Source organism: Vitis riparia, chromosome 9 (assembly GCF_004353265.1).
Source record: "Vitis riparia cultivar Riparia Gloire de Montpellier isolate 1030 chromosome 9, EGFV_Vit.rip_1.0, whole genome shotgun sequence".
Taxonomy (NCBI): domain Eukaryota; kingdom Viridiplantae; phylum Streptophyta; class Magnoliopsida; order Vitales; family Vitaceae; genus Vitis; species Vitis riparia.
Window position 1 is genome coordinate 9,458,817 of NC_048439.1, and position 22,271 is coordinate 9,481,087.

The following is a 22,271-nucleotide window of genomic DNA, read 5'->3' on the forward strand; positions in this document are numbered from 1 at the left end:
TCTTTGGACAATGAAGAAGCAAAAGGTGGGAGAGCTACAAGACGGCTGATTTCTGCCCCTATATCCCGCAGGGCATAGGTGAAATGAGGGATAACTTCAGATGCTACTGAGTCGATATCCTCATATATTATGGCGACCCTATGCCATCCCCAAGATCGAATAATTGCAGTCACTGCTTCGATTTCTGCATGTTGGTTGGTGAGGCTTGAATGAGGAAGGGCCACCTCTCAGATGCCCACTGTGGAGTTGCACTGGCGCAAGAAAGAATAGGGACATGAGCTTGGCTGCCAACCTCTGCAACTAAGGATGCTTCTTCCCATATTCGTGGCCCGATAATAGCTTGAACTTGATGCTTATTGATAAGATCCATAGCTGCAAATTCATGTAAAGGATTCAGCATTAGTCCACGAATCTAAGTATGTGAACTTTAAACTACGATGAATTATTGTTCTAACACTGATCATGGAGATTGAGGCAAGTACTTCATCTTAAAAGAAAATTAAAGAAGAAAAGCTGATCCATAATTACCTGCAAGAGCAGCTTGGATGGGCTCCCTTTGAGAGTTTTCAATGTGCAGACGAAGACTTCCATTAGAGTAGAGTCTGAAATCATCAATAGCCATCTCCATTGCTACCTTCTCTTCTTTACCTATGCGAGAAGTGTGATCCACAATGGCACCTATAATTCCCTTAGCAGGATCCTCGGCTGTTCCTTTTCGTGAAAATAACAAAATCAAGGCCATGAACAAAGAGAGGTAAGGTAATGTATCCATTAATTTTGTGCAGCTGAATCCAGTGACTTTTAATATGCCCCCTCTATATGTATTTGAACTGAGCTCTTTGTTAATTTATGAAGGGAAGACTGGATGCGTATAGGTATGATGTTGGGAAGTTACCAGTAAATTAGTGTTCATGAAACTTTCAAGCGTGGAAGAAAAGCCGTGTGGACTAGAACGTATATACGACTTTGAAAGTTTGATATGCACAACCCTAAATATGTTAGCTTGGAAATAGACTAGGAATATTTGTATGAATTCCATTCAAATATTGATGATGAAAGGTAAAGACTGGAGGTGAAGTGGAAAGAGTCACCGCTTGGAGTTAAATGATATATCTTGACGTAGATTTAGTGCCTGGAATTGTAGGAGGACTTTACGTACTAGTTGGCTTGTAATCTAACATTCCTTTGTATTTTGCTTGCTCAATTTTGTTAAGAAGACCGCCCCTTTGACCCTTCTTCTGTTCAATCAAAGATTCAAAAGACAGGGTTTTGCCGGCTTAATTCAACCTTAGAATAGAGGAAAACATATATATTGACTGATTCTTTGATTGATTGCTTTCGAGTATACTCTTTAAATCATGTGGTGATGATGCGGCCGAATGAGAAGAAATTCTTACATTTATAATGGGTAACTCATTGGAATCTGTACATGCATTTGGGTTTGATAAGTTGTGGAATGATCATAGTACCTTTTCGATTCACCAATCAGGTGATGTTATCTAGTATGTCAAGATTTCTTTTATGTTTTGATCATTTTGCTCCCATTAATTTGTTTGTTTCATCATTCTACGGTAGTGTTGATTTCATCAAACACATTCAATGGGAGTTTGTTGGGTATAACCTTTTTATCTTAGTATTTTTCAATGCATTTGAAAGCAATCTTTAGATATGAATTCGATTTGTGCAATTGTGGTTGGCAAGCTTTTGGAGATTGATGATGATATCTCTCACACAAATTTTGTAAAATTTATCCTGCGAAATTAGCAAAAATAAAATGCGAAAATTAATGCGAACAAATGATTTATTAAATTTTAAAAAAATGTAGTGCGGGTACAATCTCAGAAATAAATAATATTCTTTTCAAAAGAATATTTTTCCTTCTGATTCTTTTGACTTGATCACACTTCGGAAGATGACGATGACGTTTTCTTGATTTTAGAGATCAATCGAGGGCCACAAATAGCTTATTCTCGAATGACCTTGTTGAATGGTAAAGAACGATTGTATTAGTTCTTTTGCCGTTTACCGAACTTGCAAGGAGATTTGATGAAGCTCTCTATTGTTGTGAAGCCCCTTCTCCTATACGGAGTTACCTTTGGATTTTTTCCTTAGGATTTTCCTCTCTAGAATTTTTTCTTTCTAGAATTTTCTTCCTAGAATTTTCTTTTTTTTCCCCCTTGATGGAAGACACCTCTATTTATAGGTGAAGATAGTGGAATTTGAATTTCAAATTCCCCAATTTTAGTTGCTTAATTCAAGGGATTTAGTTCCTTGATTTTAGCAAATTTCTATCCAGGAGGTTTTACCAACAAGATAATAATAACAATAATAATTTTCTTATTATTATCATTATCCTTTTTTTTTTTTTTTTTTGTGTCTACAAATGCCCCCACTTCAAGACACATCACGTACATGCATTGTCATGTGAATGGGTGAGTCTTGAAGTAATTTTTTTTTTTTTTTTTTTTTAAACTCCACTTCGTTTTCCTACCCATCACCTTGAATCCTCTTTCAATTTGTTTTCCTTCTTGCTTTATACTTTTAGTTCTCTTCAAATTTGTCATCCCTATATACTTTTTTTTTTCTATATAAAGGAGACAATAGTTGAGAAACTTGACTTGAACCTTTTCAGAGAGCTTTTTTTTTTTTTGATCTTTGAGTGTTCTTCAATCCAACTTGAGAAACCCGACTTGCATTCGACACAAGAAATCTTCACCTCTTGAAACTTGTAAGGTTTTTTTTTTTTTTTTTGGAATATATATAACATGCATGGAAACAAGTCAAACCACTCAAAAATGATTTGATTTCCATGCATATAAACATATATGTTGACATGTGCCTTTTTTTTTTTTTTTTTTTTTTTTTTTTTTTTTTTTAAGGAAGAAAAAGACTTACCTTTTTCGAACGCGTGTTGGTCTCCAATATTTGCAACGGTGAATTTGATTTCAGGTAATTCAATTTAATTTAATTAAAAAAAATTACCTTAATACTTGAGGGGAATTCTTTTTAACAAAATTAAATATCCATAAAAAATGAATATTTAAAATTTGACCCTCGTGTAATCAAGTCGTAGCCCTGACGCGAAGCGGTGTCGTATTTTCGGCACTTATGTGCTAAAGTCTTCACTCATGCAAATTGGCTTGACTTGAATGCATAGTGGTGTTCAAGTTTTAATTTTTAATTAAAACTGGAATAATACTTGATATCTATGCAAACAAGTTATAGCCCTGATGCTACGCGGTGTTGTATTTTCGGCACTTATGTGCTAAAATCTTCACTCATGCAAATTGGTTTGACTTGAATGCATCATGATATTTCCAGTGAGGAAGATACTTTTTTTTTTTTTTGAATATGCGTCGGCCTTCATTATTTGCAAAGGTGAATTTGATTTCAGGTAATTTAATTTAATTTAATTTAATTTAATTAATTAATTAATTAAAAAAATTACCTTAATACTTGAGGGGAATTTTTTTAACAAAATTAAATATCCATAAAAAAAATGAATATTTAAAATTTGACCCTCGTGTAATCAAGTCGTAGCCCTGACGAGAAGCGGTGTCGTATTTTTGGCACTTATGTGCTAAAATCTTCACCCATGCAAATTGGCCTGACTTGAATGCATAGTAGCATCTAAAAACTTAGACCCATGTCTTATTCATCTTTCTTTCTCTTTTTTTTTTTTATTTTTTTTATTTTTTATTTTTTATTTTTTTTTAGGATGACATTCTTCAAATGTTTCAAGGAGAAGACCGTAACCATTCTTGAGGATGAAAGTGAAGATTTTGAGGAAGGGACTACCTTGTCAGTGCATAAGTCACTTACTGACCTTCAATCTTTGTCAGTGCCAGTGACAAATGACCCATTACACATATCTTCTTGGTCTCGGATCACATCTTGCAAACTTACAAATATCAGCAATTCAAAACTTAACAAGGTGAAACATGTTTCTGATGCTCTGCTGTTGAATTCTTCTCACCCAACTACTACCGAAGTTCATGATGAATTTGGATTATTGGGTTCTCGTGTTCGTGACGGAGAAGCCAAATGGGGAAGCTCATTCAAAGTACTTGGGGAATCTTTCTTTACCGAAGGATATTGGGAATGGGTTGAGGAGGTATTGGGTCGACATGGACCATTTCTTAAAGGATGTAAGCTTTATGAAGCTATTTTTGCATCCTTATTCAGCTAAGATCGTCATGCCTCTATGATTAGAGCTTTTTGCGAACGTTGGTGTCCTGCCACTAACACCTTGCATACTTCCATTGGAGAGGTTTCCATCTCTCTTTGGGACTTGTATTGTATTGCTGGACTACCTGTCAGTGGATCTTTTTATGATGAGATGGTACCGAACGCGGAAGAGTTATCTAATGATGCAACAAAGTCCTCACTCCCACCAAGTTGTCGAAATTTATTCCTTGCATATCATCGAATTCGCTCTGAGACGAAAGGAAAGTCTTCAGTCAAGTTAGCCTCTTGGGTGTCATTTTGGTACAAAGGCTCTATGAAGTATGCAAAACCTCCAAAGAAAAGTACAAGGAATAAGGCGCAAAGGCCTAAGGAGACTCATAACCCCTCCGGGGAAATTGATCCTCCTAAATCTCGTACTCAGTCGGAGACGGAAATTTTTGACAACCTTGGCATAGCAGAGACAGATGCTAAAGAGATTTACTTGGCTGCTTTCTTAGCATGTTGGTTATGTAAGTTTGTTCTTCCTTGGGGGGTGTCAATTTGATTCGTCCTGGAGTCTTCAAAGTAGCTAGCAGAATGGCTCAAGGTGAGACATTTAGCCTCGCTGTTCCAGTATTGGCAAGCATTTACAACGGCTTAAATGAAATCGCTTGTTCTTCGAAACCTGGGACTAATGCATCTATTTTCCCCATTCATTACTTATACGGATGGTTAGGTGAATATTTCAACACCCATTTCATTTCTCCTTCTTGGAACCATCCCCCACGGATGACTTATTACGCTGGCGAGTTTTCTGCTAAGTGTTTTGATGATTTGCAAGCTCAAGCTTTGATAATGTCTTGCAAAGGAGTAAAGTTGGACCACTTGGCATTGCGTCACAAGGAGCGTGTGCACTGGACTGATAATGAATCAATTAGTATTACGAAAGCTTCTTATCTCATAAGTCTTCGCTCTAGCTATTTATCTTTGCGACAAGGTAATCATCGGGTGATCCAACCATATTATCCTCATCGGTTTTCCAGGCAATTTGGGTATCCTCAAGACCTTCCAAGGGGTTTGCCAGAGATTTTTCGCACTGGATCTTTAGAGGCGGTGTATCAACATTGGGAGTCATGCACTAGGCTTGGTACCTACTCCAAAGTCACTATACCAGATTATCATAGTCTTGAAGAATTTTCAGTCACCAAGGCTTATGCAGATTGGTGGATCAAAGTGCGTAAACCTGGTAAGGAAATTCTTACTATTGCTTGTATAGAGCCCCCTCCTAATTCTTCTTGGAAAATACCCTCAAATCTTTAGAGAGTAGAACGCGCAAGGATGACTCGAGTGTTTCTACTAAGGAGGATGTTAAAGATAATGTTGAGAATGATTTCAATGATTTACCTGATGATTCAAGAGTTTCTTCTAAGCGTTCAATGGGTGGACATCGAACTAATGCCTCTACACACTCAAAGCATGAGGAAACTGTTTTCAATGGTGGTAGCACTCACTGTCACAATAATTTTAAGCAACATAACAATGCACAGGGTCTTTATGTATCAGATGACGACTCTGAAAACACAAGTGAATGTCACTTCAAGCGCCGAAGATTAGACCCAACCCTGTGTACTATGATGAGACCAACTCTCATCCTCTTGATGCAGATGTCTTCTTTGCTGATGTCCCAACTTCTACTCAACCAATAGAACTTGATGGTGAAGAAGTATTTTTTTTTATTTTTTTATTTTTTATTTTTTTATTTTTTATTTTTAGCATTGATACTAACAAAACTAAATATTTGCCTTAGGTGGCGGGTGACAACCAATTTGTCGATGAAGGGGATGAGTCATCTTCTAAGGATCAGTTCGAAAATGTTGTTGCTACTAGGGAGTCAACGCCCTTTACATTGACTATGCCACTAGACAATCACTCTATCACCTCATTACTTTCGCCTCATTCTCCTTTAGGTGATGAAGGTATTACTAACATCTTAAGTGATGTTCTAATTGAATCTCAAGGTCAAAAGACCATAATTGGAGATACAACATATGATGAATTGACGCCTTTAGCGGTTGCAGGTTTAATTGCTGAACAACAATCTCCATGCCCTACTATGGTTGCTTCTTTTACTTCCACTCACACATTCAACGTTGAACAAATCATCCTTAATGCCCAACGCCAAGCGGCACTTATGATAGGAAAAGACATTAAGGAGATGATTATCAAAACTTCCAATGAATGTCTCCCATTATTGAGAGGAAAAATTGATGACCTTCTTGATGCTATCACGAAGATTGGAGTGGACCCTTCACCATTGAAGTCTCAGATTGAAAAGTACATGGAAAGTGTAGATCGCCTCGATGCAATGCAACACACCCATTCTATGAAGATATCTTCGGAAGTACAAAGCGAACGTTTAGCTATTGTTGCGTCTCAGATTGTGGATGCTCTAAAGTCTGAAGGTATACAAGTGAACCATCGTCAATCTTTAAAGGTTGACTTAGCCACTCTTGATGCTAGACAAGAGGCACTTAAGAAGGAATTGGAGCAACTAGGTATACAAAAGGAACGCCTTCACAACTCAATCTTGGAGATCGATGAGATTATAGCCAATAAACAGAGTGATGTTTCTCGTTTGCGGGAAGAACACGTCATTATCGCCCAAACCCCCGTGCTTACTAATGTCGATGTCAAGGCCTTAGAGACACTTCAAGAAACCTTAAAGACTCAACGCGATCAGCTTGCATGCTTGGTGTGGATGTGATCGTTGTACCTTTTTACTTAGTTTTAGCTCTCATTCTTTTCCTTTCATTTTATTTTTATTAAGATGTAATAAAGTCTAGCATTTGTTAGCTAGATTTATTTATTAATAAAAAATGAGACTTTTTTTTTTTTGGTAGTGACTGAACTCAAGTGGTTCCCTGAGTTGCCTACGTACCCTTCAAAGAGAGGGGATCAAGTCAAACGTAGTTCCATTTTTTTTTTTTTTTTTTTTTTTTTTTTTTTTTTTTTACGCTCTAACTTTTGCCAAGACTAAAAGAAAGATTTAATCTTGCGAGCATATGTCCTAAATTTTGCCTAAGTCGCCTTTTCAGGTTTTCAACTTAGTAGACTTTTTTTTTTTTTTTTTTTTTTTTTTTGTGCGCCGTACGCAGTTTATGCTCATGCAGGCCAGGAGCATAGTGTGGCTCAAGCATAATAACGCTTTAAGAATTTGCCATTGATAGGGCTAATTCTTAATCCGTTCTCAGCGACAATCTTATAAGCACCATTGGTGTAAACTTCTTGCACCACGTAAGGTCCATCCCATTTTGATGTAAATTTGCTCCCAGTCTTATGTGTGGTGATGATGGGTCTACGAATGGCAAGAACTAGATCACCGACTTGAAAAGACCGAAGGCGAACCTTTTTAAAAGCTTTTGAAAGGCGTGCTTGATAACACTCTAAGCGTTGCTGGGCTTCGAGTCGTTTTTCATCTAGTGCTTCTAACTCTTGAAGACGTAACTTGGCATTATCTTCATCAGTTAGTCCTTCATGTATAGCAATCCTTAATGAAGGGATTTGACGCTCAAGAGGCAATACAGCTTCTACACCATAAACGAGAGAATAAGGGGTTGCTTGTGTAGGCGTTCGATATGTTGTTCGATATGCCCAAAGTGCTTCTCCTACTCGTTCATGCCAATCCCTCTTTGACTTATCAACAATTTTCTTCAATAAGTTGCAAAGGGTCTTGTTGAATGCTTCTGCGAGACCATTGGCCGGTGCATTGTACATTGATGACTTATGTTGTTTGAAACCGAACCTCTCACAAAGATTGCTCATCAATTTGTTGTAAAAGGGTTTCCCATTGTCAGTGATTATATATCGTGGCACCCCATACCGATAGATAATATTACTTCGAATGAAGTTCACTACATTTTCTTTCTTCACTTCTTTAAGTGGTATAGCTTCCGCCCATTTAGAAAAATAATCTGTTGCTGCCAATATGTAAGCATGCCCAGCAGAGGATTTAGGAGTAATGGGTCCGACCACGTCAAGTCCCCATGCATCAAATGGCCATGACGCAATTGTAGGATGGAGTGGCTCAGGGGGTTGGTGTATAAAATTTGAGTGGAATTGGCATGATTTACACTTCTTTGCATATTCCATACAATCCTTAACCATAGTTGGCCAATAGTATCCCATCCTTTTGATTCGAAAATGAAGTTTTGGCCCTGACTGTGAGCCCCACAGATCCCAGAATGAGCCTCTTCAATTGTTTGATTTGTCTCTTCTCCTCCTAGGCATCGAAGAAGTACTCCATCGAATGAGCGTCGATAAAGTGTTTCTTTGTAGTAAATGAAGCGTGGAGCTCGACGTCGTATTTCTGTTCGATGCCTTAGTTCATCAGGTAACTTCCCATGCTCTAAATAGTCAATTAATGGTTGTCGCCAATCTTCGCTATCAATAGTGAATACTGATGTAGCGTTTACTTCTTGTTGTCGTAATATTGGCGATGGTGGTAGTACCCACTTATGGCAAAGAGGGACATGTATAGTCTCATCCTTAAGCAGTGTCAAACTTGCAGCTAGATTAGCTAGAGCATCTGCCATTTGGTTTTCTTTTCGTGGAATATGAACTAAAGAGATTTGCTCAAACTTTTCCATCAATTGGGTAGCATATTGGAAGTAAGGAACTAAGTCATTACTTTTAACCTCATACAAGGCTAAAAGTTGATTAATTACCAACTTAGAATCCCCACATATCTCTAAGCTTGTGATTTTCATTTCAATCGCCATTTGTAGACCGATAATTAAGGCCTGGTATTCAGCGACGTTGTTGGAGCATCTCTCACTAAGAACAAATGAATACGGTAGTATCTGTCTTTGTGGTGAGACGAATACAACACCTGCACCTGTTCCATCATAGCGAGCTGACCCATCGAAAAACATCGTCCACGAAGAAAAAATGTCAACATAAAAGATCTCCTCACCAGGGAAGTCATCTGAAATTTCCCATGCTGTAGGGATAGGATGATCTGCCAAGAAGTCTGCAAGTGCTTGTCCTTTGATTGCCTTTTGAGGGATGTAGATTATTTCATACTCAGTGAGTAACAACCCCCATCTTGCTAATCGCCCTGACAGAACTGGCTTTGATAGCACATACTTAATGGGATCAGCGTGTGCTATTAAGTGTACTGTATATGCCTGCATGTAATGTCTTAGCTTCTTTGTCGAGAAGATTAACGCAAGACAAGTTTTCTCTATTGGAGAGTAATTTAGTTCCGGTCCCGTTAGAGTTCGGCTTAGGTAATACAATGCCCTTTCTTTGTTCTCTTCATTTTCTTGTGCAAGTAATGCTCCAAGAGAACGTTCTTGTGCGGCGATGTAGAGTATCAATGGCTTCCCTGCCATAGGAGCACCTAAGATTGGTGGATTAGCCAAGTATTTTTTTATGCTTTTAAAGGCATTATGACAAGCTTCGTCCCAAACAAATGGTACATCTTTCTTCATAAGTCGGTTGAAGGGTTGACATCGTCCTGCAAGGTTTGAAATAAATCGTCGAATGAAAGCAAGACGTCCTTGAAGACTTCTAAGTTCTTGAAGATTCCTTGGCTCTGGCATATCTCGAATAGCTGCGATCTTAGATTGATCCACTTCAATACCACGGTGTCGAACAATAAACCCTAGAAACTTACCAGAAGTAACACCAAAAGCACATTTGAGCGGATTCATTTTGAGTTGGTACCTTCTTAACCTGTCAAACACCATACGGAGATCTTGCAGGTGGTCTTCTCTTTTCTAGACTTGACAACCAAGTCATCAACATAGCACTCCACATTCTTATGGAGCATGTCGTCAAATATTTTCTGCATAGCGCGTTGATATGTTGCACCTGCATTCTTAGTCCAAAGGCATCACTTTGTAACAGTAAATACCCTTTGGCGTCCGAAATGCAGTAAGCTCTTCATCCCTTGGTGCCATTCGTATTTGATTATACCCTGATGATCATCCATGAAGGATAAAGCTTCATGACCAGTAGTTGCATCAATCATAAGCTCGATGATTGGTAACGGAAGTCATCTTTTGGGCAAGCATTGTTTAAATCTCTGAAATCCACACAACACGATCTGCCCATTCTTTTCTTAACTGGAACGATGTTCGCAATCCATGTCGGGTACTTTACCTCCCTAATGAAACCGGCTTCAATCAATTTATCAATTTCGGCTTCTATTGCGAAACAAGTTCTGGTCGAAATCGTCTTTGGGCTTGCTTAATTGGTCAAACACCATGCTTCACCATGAGTTGATGTACTGCAACTTTGGATCAAGACCTGGCATTTCTTTGTACGACCATGCGAAGACATCTTATAATTGAGTAAAACTCAAAATAACTTTTCTCTTCAGAAGGACTTAGAAGCATACTTACATAGATTGCCTTGGGTTTTCATTTGTTCCTAAATTGAGCTCTTTTAACTCATCTACAGTGGCTTGCCCCCCGTCCTCAAATACTTGAGGAGCTTCCCCCGGTTCATCTTCTAAAAATTCTGACTTAGAGTCAACTGCACTGTAACATGGTAGCTAGTGTGCGTCAAACTTTCTTCAACATCTTTAGGGCATCCCTTGTCCGACTGTTTAGTGATCACGATGGTACGTCGTTTTATTTTTAACGAACCATTAGTACAAATTCCCAAGTTGAATGGCGTTTCATCCTTGATGGGATTAAACTGCTTGTCTTTGCATCTTTCTTTAGCTCAATACTCTGTTTCTTATTGGGATTCGTCGCCATGACTTTCGGGGTAGAGTCCCAACTCTTTGTTGTATGACCTTTGTGGGATTTGTGCCAAATTCTGTTCTACTTGGTTAAAATCGCCCAATCTAGTGAACACTGAAGCTCGTGTAATTGGAGCTTCAATCCATCAAATACTGAGATTCGAGGAGGAGGATTTGACCCACTACTCTCTTCCATGTCTTCCACAGTGATATGTTGTGTACTTGCCTTAGTCTTCTTGGTCTTAGCTGAAATTTTGATAGGTTCGAAAGGTACAAATCCTAAACCTGCCCTAGAAGGTTTGATTCCATACCCTTGTTGTTTCAACTTCTTTTGAGTTTCATTAAGGCCGTGCATCTTTTCACCTGTAGTCTCGGGGCTAAGTTCTCCTAATTGTGATGACGAAGCGAAGTCATACCCTGCCTTGGCTAATAACTTATAAGCCTTAGGGTTGAACCCCTCATCTATTATTTTACCAGGAAAGAATTCTTGCTTTGTTTGATCTCTTAAGGATTTGACGGATTTTTGTGTCTCATCCCTAAAGATAAGTTGTAAGTTTGGCAGGGGAATGGTCGCATCTTCTTTCAAGACCTGAAGGTCTCCATTTTCCAATCTACGAGGTTGCACTTCACTTTTGTCTTCTATGAAAAGGTAGTTGACCCTCACTTCGTCGAGATCTTGGGATGTATCTAAAAACTGGGAAAGTAGTGACAATCTTTGAGTCCAATGTCGATTTTTTTGAGGATTCATCTTTTTCTTCAATTCGAGGCATCATTGATTGTGAAACTTCCTCTACTAACATCGACTTACACTGCTCAACTTTTCCCTTAAGTTTAGCCTTCCCAGTTGAGGGAATGGTCGTAGGAAGGACTTCCTCCATAGCTTCATTTTCTATGTAAAATTTAGCGTCAGCAAATAAGACTCGACTTCTGTAAATGGCTTAGTGTCAGCCTCTACTTTCTTTACCCCTCCTTGATAGAATTTGAAACACTGGTGTAGTGTTGAAGGAATTACTCCATTCTCATGAAGCCATGGTCGCCCGAGTAATACATTGTAAGATGTTTTTGCATCAATTACATGAAACAATGTGTTTGAACTCAATTCACCCGTAACAAGCTCTAGGCGAATCATACCAATAGCTCGTTGTCCTCCTTGATTAAAGCCCTGGATCATTAGGCGACTCCGAGTTAGTTCTTTCGTAGCGATCCCGAGTCGTCTCATTGTTGTTTTGGGCATGATATTTATTGCAGACCCTCCATCAATCAAGATTCGAGTGATATTTTGTTCCCGTATATACCCGGTAACAAACAGAGGTCGATTATGTGGTTTTGACCCTAACTGAAGGTCTTCATCGTAAAGGTGATGGTTGTACAACATTTGGCACAATTGTGACTTTCATCCTCACGTTTTGCCCCCTTTATTTTGGTGGTAGAGAGTGTTGGATTCCTAAGTACTTGAATCAGCGTATTTCGCATCTCATTAGGAAGTTGTAGCATTTCGTGGCCATTAAATGGTGAGGGTAAGTGTTGTAAGCTTGTTACTACCCCTTCTTCTTCCTTAGTCTTTCTTGATTCAACACGAAGAATGCTTTCCTCATCTTCACTTAACTCATCTTCTTTCGGAGTCTCATTGCAAGAGACCATATGAGTTGATATTGTCACCTTTTTATCAAAGAACCCTAAGGGAAGTACTCCCCTAGGGTGATAGGGGTGATGAGTTTCTGGACAAAAAGATCGTCTATTTTGACAATCGCTTGTTTCCTCCCAGGATTCTTTTTTTTTTTTCTTCTCTAGGTGTTGTTGAGTATTCCACTCATGTCGTCCCCTCCTAGAAAGGTTAGGGTATGAATGCGACCCTTGCTTCTTGCAAAGTCTTTTTCGTGTCATCAATGTCCATCCCTCTTCGTCATATGGCATTGATTTATTATTAGAGCAAAGGCGAAGAAGGCTATCCTGACATGACACTTGTGTTTGCTTTGGTTTTGGTGACCTATGTTGAATAGTACTGGCATATGCCCCCAATTTCTTAAGCGGAATACGCAATGAGACAGGATCAAATGACCCAAATGTGACCGTAGCATGATTTGACTCCACTACTTCATCTAGATCTAAATGAATTCTTCCTTGCTTTGCAAGTTTCATTATGAGATCTTTTAAAATAAAACATTTCTCCACAGGATGACTGACAATTCGATGGTAATGACAGTAGTTTGGATCATTAACACGACCCATTTCTTCTAGACGCTTGCACTCAGGTAACTCGATAACATTTTTCTGAAGCAAGTCTTCCAGCATGTTAGGCACATCGGAGTCAGGAAAAGGATACTTCTTCTCCTCTAGTTCCTTCAAGGTGAATCGACGCCTCTCATTTTCCTGGATTGGTCCAGCCTCTTTAACTTCCTTCTTTTTATCTCTTGCTGAGATTTTGACGGGAGTCGTATTTATCGCCATTGACTCCTGGATGGGTTTCTTCGAGGTCTTGTCATTCCTTTTCCCATCATGTCTCTCTTTTTGACGATCAACGGTAAGATCCTTCTTAGAACCATGGTTGGCTATGCTAAGCTCCATGTCATGTGCTCGGGTAGCTAATTCTTCAAAGGTACGAGGTCGTATCCCTTGGAGAATATATAAGAGACCCCAGTGCATTCCCTGTATGCACATTTCCACGGCTGATACCTCAGATAATCTATCTTTGCAGTCGAGGCTTAAGGAACGCCAATGGTTGATATAGTCTACAACCGGTTCGTCTTTCCATTGCTTAGTGTTAGTAAGTTCCATCATACTTACAGTTCGTCGGGTGCTATAAAAACGGTTGAGGAATTCACGTTCCATTTGGTCCCAACTGTCGATGCACTCTGGTGCAAGGTCTATATACCAATCAAAAGCATTCCCTCGAAGAGAACGAATGAATTGTTTAACTAATAAGTCACCATTTGTACCCGCGTTGTTACAAGTTTCAACGAAATGGGCAACATGTTGTTTTGGATTGCCTTTTCCATCAAATGATTGAAATTTTAGAGGTTGATAACCCATAGGCATACGTAGGTTATCAATCCTCTTAGTGTAAGGTTTAGAGTACATGAGCGTACTCTGTGAGGGTCCACCGTACTGCGCCCTAATGGTGTTAGTTATCATGTCCTGAAGTTGTTGGACAGATAATGACGCCACTGAGGCAGATTCCGTCGTTTGTCTCTCACCTTGCATTGTCTTATACGTATGTGGTGCATCATCGAGAGGAGATGCAACATTCGGAGGGTGGTTGAGTCCGTGACTTGACTCACCCGCATTTTGTACTTGTGTCTCAACCTTGTTTATGAGAGAGGCTATCTGCATATCCTTCTCCTCAACCGTCTTGGTGAGCTTGGCGATGGCGCGAGCCATCTCTGCTAATTGTTCCTCTACGGATGTAGTGCCGGTTGCCATTACCGGCACGGTCATCGAGAAGGGAGAAGTAAAAGAGTCAGAATGATTGGAGTAATTTTCCTCCTTCGACATTCTGGTTGGCGATCCGGAGTATGAGCCAGTGCTGGAGTTGGCGTCGGTAACAGAGCAAGGAGATTTATCCCCAAAGTTCCTTAGTGTTGAAGAGAGTTTTCCCCTGCTACGAGGACTATGGCTCTTTGCCCCCAAAGAGGCCAAGGTGATGAGCGGTTGATGCTCATCATAGGTCCTTACCGGTTTTGGAAAACAAGCAGTCTCACTTGTTTGTTTTGTTGAGAGCGAAGATGTTGATTTTGCTTTGCTACGAGTCATGGGGCCCGTAGCGGTGTCATGTGTTGATTGTGCAATGACAATCTTATCATTGCCCTTGTTGACATGCACAACTTGAGTTCTTTTGGGTGCCATCGACGTAGTAGAGATCAATCTTCTAACAAAAGAGATGAGAGGCAGAGATGTCCCACCGGGTGTGCCAGAAATTTGTACGCACAAATTTCGTAAAATTTATCCTGCGAAATTAGCAAAAAATAAAATGCGAAAATTAATGCGAACAAATGATTTATCAAATTTTAAAAAAAAAAGTGTAGTGCGGGTACAATCTCATAAATAAATAATATTCTTTCCAGAAGAATATTTTTTCCCTCTGATTCTTTTGACTTGATCACACTTCGGAAGATGACGATGACGTTTTTTTTTTATTTTTTATTTCAGAGATCAATCGAGGGCCACAAATGGTTTATTCTCGAATGACCTTGTTGAATGGCAAAGAACGATTGTATTAGTTCTTTTGCTATTTACCAAACTTGCAAGGAGATTTGATGAAGCTCTCTATTGTTGTGAAGCCCCCTTCTCCTATACGGAGTTACCTTTGGATTTTCTCCTTAGGATTTTTCTCTCTAGAATTTTCTCTTTTCCAGAATTTTTTCTTCCTCCCCCTTGATGGAAGACACCTCTATTTATAGGTGAAGATAGGGAATTTGAATTTCAAATTCCCCAATTTTAGTTGCTTAATTCAAGGGATTTAGTTCCTTGATTTTAGCAAATTTCTATCCAGGAGGTTTTACCAACAAGATAATAATAACAATAATAATTTTCTTATTATTATCATTATCCTTTTTTTTTTTTTTTTTTTTTTGTGTCTACACCCTTATATCTACATTATACATTTTTTTTTTCAATCTTTTAGCTTTTACATATTCTAAGATCTATCTAGTTTCACCATCAAAGTATTTCTTTTGAAAAATGTTTCTTTAACCATTTTACTTTATCGTAGTTTTATCACCTTCTATATAGATTAAAATAAAGATTAAAATTTACCTTTTATTTCTATCTATATATATTCTCTTTTTTTCCCCTTTAACCATCAATTTATCATATTTTTAGTTTATAAAAAAAAACACAATGCATTGTAGCTTAACTAATATGCCTTCAAAGTTCAATTTGTTAATGTGATTATAATTGAAAATTAAATAAAAATTAAAATAGATTCAAAGTAAATAAATTATTTTATATACTTTTTCAAACTCATTTAACTTATTTTCCTCAATTATATATATATATATATATATATATATTAAATAACTTTAAAATGCATACATTTTTTACTAATTTAATTATATTTCATTTTTTTCTTATGTTTTATAGTCAAACCATTTTTCTTAGGTTATATTTGGTTTCCAAAAAATATAAAGGAAAGGAATACTGAGGAAAATGGTTTTCTCATGTTTGGTTTCACCATAAAATTGTTTAATTAAAATTAGTTAGAATTTTATATATTTTAAAATTATTTAATCTTTATATAATTAAGGAAACTAAGTGAAATGAGTTTAAAGAAACATATAAAAATATTTCTTAATTTTGAATCTATTTTATATTTTCCTTCATTTTTCTTTTTTCTATTTTTTCTCTTTATTTTCTTTTTCTTACATTTTCCCTCGAATTTTCCAAGTACCAAACAAGCATTAATATTTGTTTTCTTTACTTACTACTTTTTGAGTACCAAATAAGCCAAATGAAGAAATTTACTATATCATGCTGGAGAAGAGGAAAAGAAGTAGCATTTGCAATAAAGATAGAAATCTAGAGTTCAATGTAAAATCAATAATACAAATGATAATTTTACTTGCAGATTGGAAGCCCATGGAGTCAATATTACTAAAAGAGAAGGCTTGAAAATTAACAACTTGGGCAAAGAGGAAAAATAAAATAAAATACAATGTTGTCAAACTTGTCAAATAGTTGAAGAAGTTAATACGATTGGATCAAATGAGATTTGAAATATTTAATGAAATAATATAAGGCTAGGTTTAAGTATGATATGTAAAAGAATATATAAATATAAAAATAATTCATATTTAAAAAGAATAAGATTGAGAAGTTTGAAATTGTGCCTATGTAGAATGAGCAAACTCGCCTATATATATATATATATATATAGAGAGAGAGAGAGAGAGAGAATTTCAATAGCAATTAACTTATAGTTGATTTAACAATGATTTTAGGAAACATTTTTAACCTAAAAAATACTTTTGAAAAAAAAAATTAGATGTTTAACAAAATTTTTGAAACACTTTTAAAAATTTTAAAAATCATTTGTACTATTGAAAAAAATTACTTATAGTGTTTTTTAGTGAAACACTTAAAATGCGTTTGTGAGTGATTCTAAAAAGCGTTTTTAGTATTGCTAATACTTGAATGATAAAAATTTTCAAGTATTAGAAATATTAAAAGCGTTTCCTAGAATCACATAAAACGGTTTCTTAATATGTGATTCTCCTAAAAACACTTGAAGAAAAAATGCTTCAAGTAAAGACACTTTAAGTAAAAACTCCACCAAATATACTCTTAATTTCATGGATAATTAAGAGACAAGTTGGACGAGAATAATCCAATAAGATAAATATTTCAATAAAATTAATCAATTTGAAAGTTTATTGTTCCAAATTTATAAAGAACTATAATTTTAATAGTGGTGGCCATAATTCCCATGATGCAAAAAAATTGAAAACTAGATATACATTAAACTTATAGCCTTACAATTTTTTAAACCTATCTTCATATCATTCATTGAAAATGCCTATTTTAAATATTAATTTCTGTTTTAAAAACTGCAAACATGTAATAACCGAAACGAATAAAATGAACATGGTCGTGTTTTCATGTAAAAAAAAAAAATTAATAAAAAATTTCTTAAATAAAATTCGCAATATTTATTTTCTCATGGCCTTAATAGATCTTATTTTAATTTATTAATTTCTGAAAACCTATCCTTAAACTTGTCACAGATAAACCCATTTCATCCTTAACAAATTAATGTAATTGTGCCCAATCCAATATTCAAACATATATACATAATGGTTTGTTTCATGATCAAAACCTGATAACAGGCAATGAGTTTATTACAACGGAAACTATGGAGAAGTAGTACAAGGAAAAATATCTGTATATAATTAATCAGCTTTGGACCACTTGCCAGAGTTTGGATTCATCAGAAAACCCCAAGGCATCATAGTAGAATTCGTCATTTCCAGCTAGCACTGCATCAATTATCAAAACCATGCATTTAGGGATCACATCCCATGGTAGTTATGGAAGTAAGAACATTAATAATTAATTGTTTTAAAATAACGCTATAAAAAATAAATAAATCATAGAAGTAAATAGAATATTGTATGTTGTGTGTACTAGTTAAGAAGCAATTCAATTACCTCTCTGGATGTGAGATATTTTGGACCAATCCTCCCGTCTCCTCATTGTAACGATCTTGCAGAGTAGGAGAGCCAACGATATTCAGTTCCTGTAGTGTAGTTATCTGGAGAAGGCGCTCGGGCAGGCTTTCCAGCTTGGGGCATTTACATGTGGTCAAGGAGTGGAGATATGGCATTACCGACCTCCGTTCTTCTTCTTCTCCTTTTACTTCCCACTTTTCCCACTTGTTCATATCTTCAAAACTGAGGTGCTTCAGCTTTGGGAATGCAGTTGGTAAAGATCCCAAAAACTCACCACCCACATATTCCACACACCGCATCCGCTTTTTTATCAGGCTTTCAAGGACAGGTAGTTCCCCCAATGGAGGCAAACATGTAACAGCTGAGCAAGAGCCGATTTCAAGCTTTTTCAATTGGAACGATGAGGCCGCTATCCAACTGGGAACTCCGTAGCAGCAGGGTATTTAGTTATTTTTAAAGACTTCAAGATTTGATGAGGCTGTGGAGCTTCAACCACACCTTTGGAAGCAGCTGATGAGACATACCACGGCGGCCAACAAATTTCTAGTTCCAAATGATGGAGGTGTTTCTTATTCTTCAATTCTGCTTTGCAAGCCTCCTCTGCATTTTTCTCATCAGCTTTCACCAATATCCGAAGATCTCCCCTGAGGCTGTTTAAGTTTTTCAGTTCTCCTATTTTGCATCCATCACCACCACTTAAAGGAAACATAGTTAATGTCCGAAGTGAGGTCAATCTCCCGATTCCTTCTGGCAACGTATATACACTGCATTTAAATTCAAGATGTCTCAGATTAATTAGTTTTCCCATCCCCTGAGGTAATGTTTCAAGGAGACTACAATTAGAAACATCTAAAGTCTGCAAATTATATAGATCACAAATTGTTACGGGCAATTCCCTCAACCTCCAATTATTTGATAGATTAAGGTACCTCAGATGTATCAATTTCCCCAAGTTCCTTGGCAGTTCCTCAATTAACCGATTCCCACTCAAGTCTAATGCCCTAAGGCATACCAAATGTTTAAATAAATTAGGTGGGAGTCGAGCACTGTCTGAATTGACCACACCTGTAGCCAACAATGTGTGCAGATATTTCAAATTATGGATAGTGCTGGAAAATCCAACACTTTCTGTGCTAATTAGGCAGGTTGCATGACGAGCCTTTTAGAAGGAGGAAGCCATCCTCACTTCCTTTTCATCATCAATCTCCATAATGAAGCATTCATTCTTGGTCAAATATTGGGCAAGATCATGCACTATATCATGCATCTTGCACGATATTATGTCGCCCTCATCATCTCTATCACAATCTTGGAAAAGTGACCGTGACACTAAGTCTTCAAAGTAGTCACCACCTGTTTTCTCCATCTCTATACTTTCTCTAGAATTGAGATAGCCATTTGCCATCCACAACCTGATCAAATCATCTTTCATAATGATTTGATCTTTTGGGAAGACAGCACAATATGAGAAGCAGCGTTTAACAACAGGGGATAAATCATATAACTCAACAATAAAGGAGTGGAAAGATGCTCCTCAATCACATCAACTTGCCATATTTCATTATTCAACATACTCTCCCAATCTTCTTTATTATCTTTCAAGCGCACGAGACTCCCTAAAACTTTTGCAGCAAGAGACAAGCCCCTACACTTTTCTGCTATTTTCCAGCCAATTTTTTCTAGTTCTTCAACTTTTTCTCTACTCCTCCCGTAAAAGGCTATGGTACTAAACAATGACCGACATTGCTCCTTGGACAGTTCTCCTAAGGGGTACTTGTACGTGGTTCTTATCATTGTAGAAACGTTTTCGTTTTGTGTGGTCACCAAAATTCTACTTCCGGGTGCCCCACCCATGCGAGAACTCGCTACTTGTACACACAATTCATAGTTCCAAACATCACACTAATTAATCACAAAATGACATGTTTTAAAGGTCACAAATGAAGTAAGTAATATCCACAAATGAAATTCTGAGGTTTCACACAGGTAATACCTAAGTTTAACTAAGGTAGTACCTAAGGTCAGTTAAGGTAGTACTTATGGTAGATTAAGGTCGTACCTAAGGGCTATTAAGGTAGTACCTAAGGTACTGTCACCGGTTTGTTGGGACCCAATACTTTAAGAGTCTCTTGTGCTTCATTTTCTGCACTGTTTCATTTGGTTCTTCAAGGGCTTCGTCGATTTAATGATCTAAGAGAGATGTTAGGTGTTATTTCTTGCTGATAGAGCTATCTTGGACACGGATTTGCGAGTCTAGGACGCATTTAGAGATTAGGGTTTCGATTTTTGGGTACCTACTCTCTCCACCCAAGCTCCATTTTGTTTTTCCCGGATTCTCTTGGACTCTCATGGCTCTTAGATTAGCCAAAAGACACGTTTTGACACCGTCTTGGAGTTTTGGATTTGGAGTTTTGAATTGAAATGAGAGAAATTTTGAGTTTTATGGAGTGAAGAAAGATGAGAGAAAGCTTCCAAATGAGAGAGGGTGACATGGAGGTTGGGATGATGTTGAGGATACTAAGCTGGAGAAACGGAGGGGCAATTTGGGCACAGAAGATGGAGTCGACTCAAAGTGCACAAAAATGATAATACTTTTCATATTAAAAGTTGATTATCATATTTCCCATTATTGGGTTTTGAAAATGCTATTATGTTGGGATGGGAGGCCCAAAGCACAACTTTCCCTTTTTTTTTTTCTCCTTCCTAGCCCATCCACACGTATTTTTTTTCCCCCTATTTTCATCAATGAAACAACCTATACTCATAATTTCAATATTTTGACCTAAAAATTTTAAATAGATTAACCCTAGCCTAAATCGAAATCTTCCAAAGAATCCTTGTTTTTTTTTATTAATTCGAATATTCTAAACTTTCCGATCTTTATTAATAACTCTATTTATATTCATAAATTTTTAATCTTTTTTATCTAAAAATTAATTTAAGAAACCCTAATCTAGATTAAAATATTTAAAGTATTCAATCTAATTAACGAATAAAAAAAATACTAATTTAAGGATTTAAAATCTTACTTGAAAAAATTGATCTTCAACCTTAAGCCTCCAAATCTTCAGCTCTATGCTCTCTAATCTTTTTTTTTTTTTTTTTTTCATAAAAGGATTTTATGAATAGAGAAGATAGGAAAATTTTAATTTATACATAGGGATTTTAAATATGAAAAAACCTTTTTACTCTTATTAAATTAATTTTTCTAAATTATGATTTTACCCCTAAGTTAGGTTTGGGGCGTCACATTCAAAGCATCTTTCATTGTCATACTTTTCTTTTTTCTTTGCATATAGGTAGTTAATCAAACTTTGATATCTATCCATGTTTAGAACCTAAAGGCTATGTTTGATTCCCGAAAAGTATTAAAGAAAAAAAATTAGGAAAAATGGTTTTCTTATGTTTGATTTCATTGTGGAAAATACAAAAGAAAATTAGTTAAAAATGTATGCATTTTAAAATTATTTAACATTTATATAATGAAAGAAAATAAGTGAAATGAGTTTGAAAAAACATATAAAAATAATTTATTAACTTTAAATCTATTTTTTATTTTTCTTCACTCTTTATTTCCTTCCATTTTTCATTTTTATTTTCTTTCCCTTAAATTTTTCGAAAACCAAACATAGCCAAAGTGATTTATAGAGATTCAATTAGAAGTATACATGAATTTCTTTCATTTTTTTTTTTTTTTGAATTCTAAATGAATTAAAGATTATGTAAATTTATGCTTTTATACAAGTTCTGACTACTTTTTTTGAAGAAAGGTTAAGGTAATGACATTTTTTTGTTTATTTTTTATCATTGTGTATAAATTTGTGCTATTGTGCAAGTTTACACCATTGGACTTGTGACTCATATTTTTTTTGTTTAATAATAATAATAATAGTAATAATAAACAAAATAAATAAACAAATATATATTATTATAAACAAGTTTGAATAAGTGAAATTATGATCAAAATATAAATAATGTAACCAAAGTGTGGAAGTCATGACAATGGTACAAACTATATGATCAATGTATTATGGTAAAAAATTTGTGACATAGATACAAGAAAGTAAGCAATGTACAAAAAAATATATGACTAGGGTACAAAGGATATGATAAGGGCAAATAGAATGTGATTGAAGTACTAAAATACACTTAAATTAGCAACATGACTTAGATATGAAAATTTTGATCAA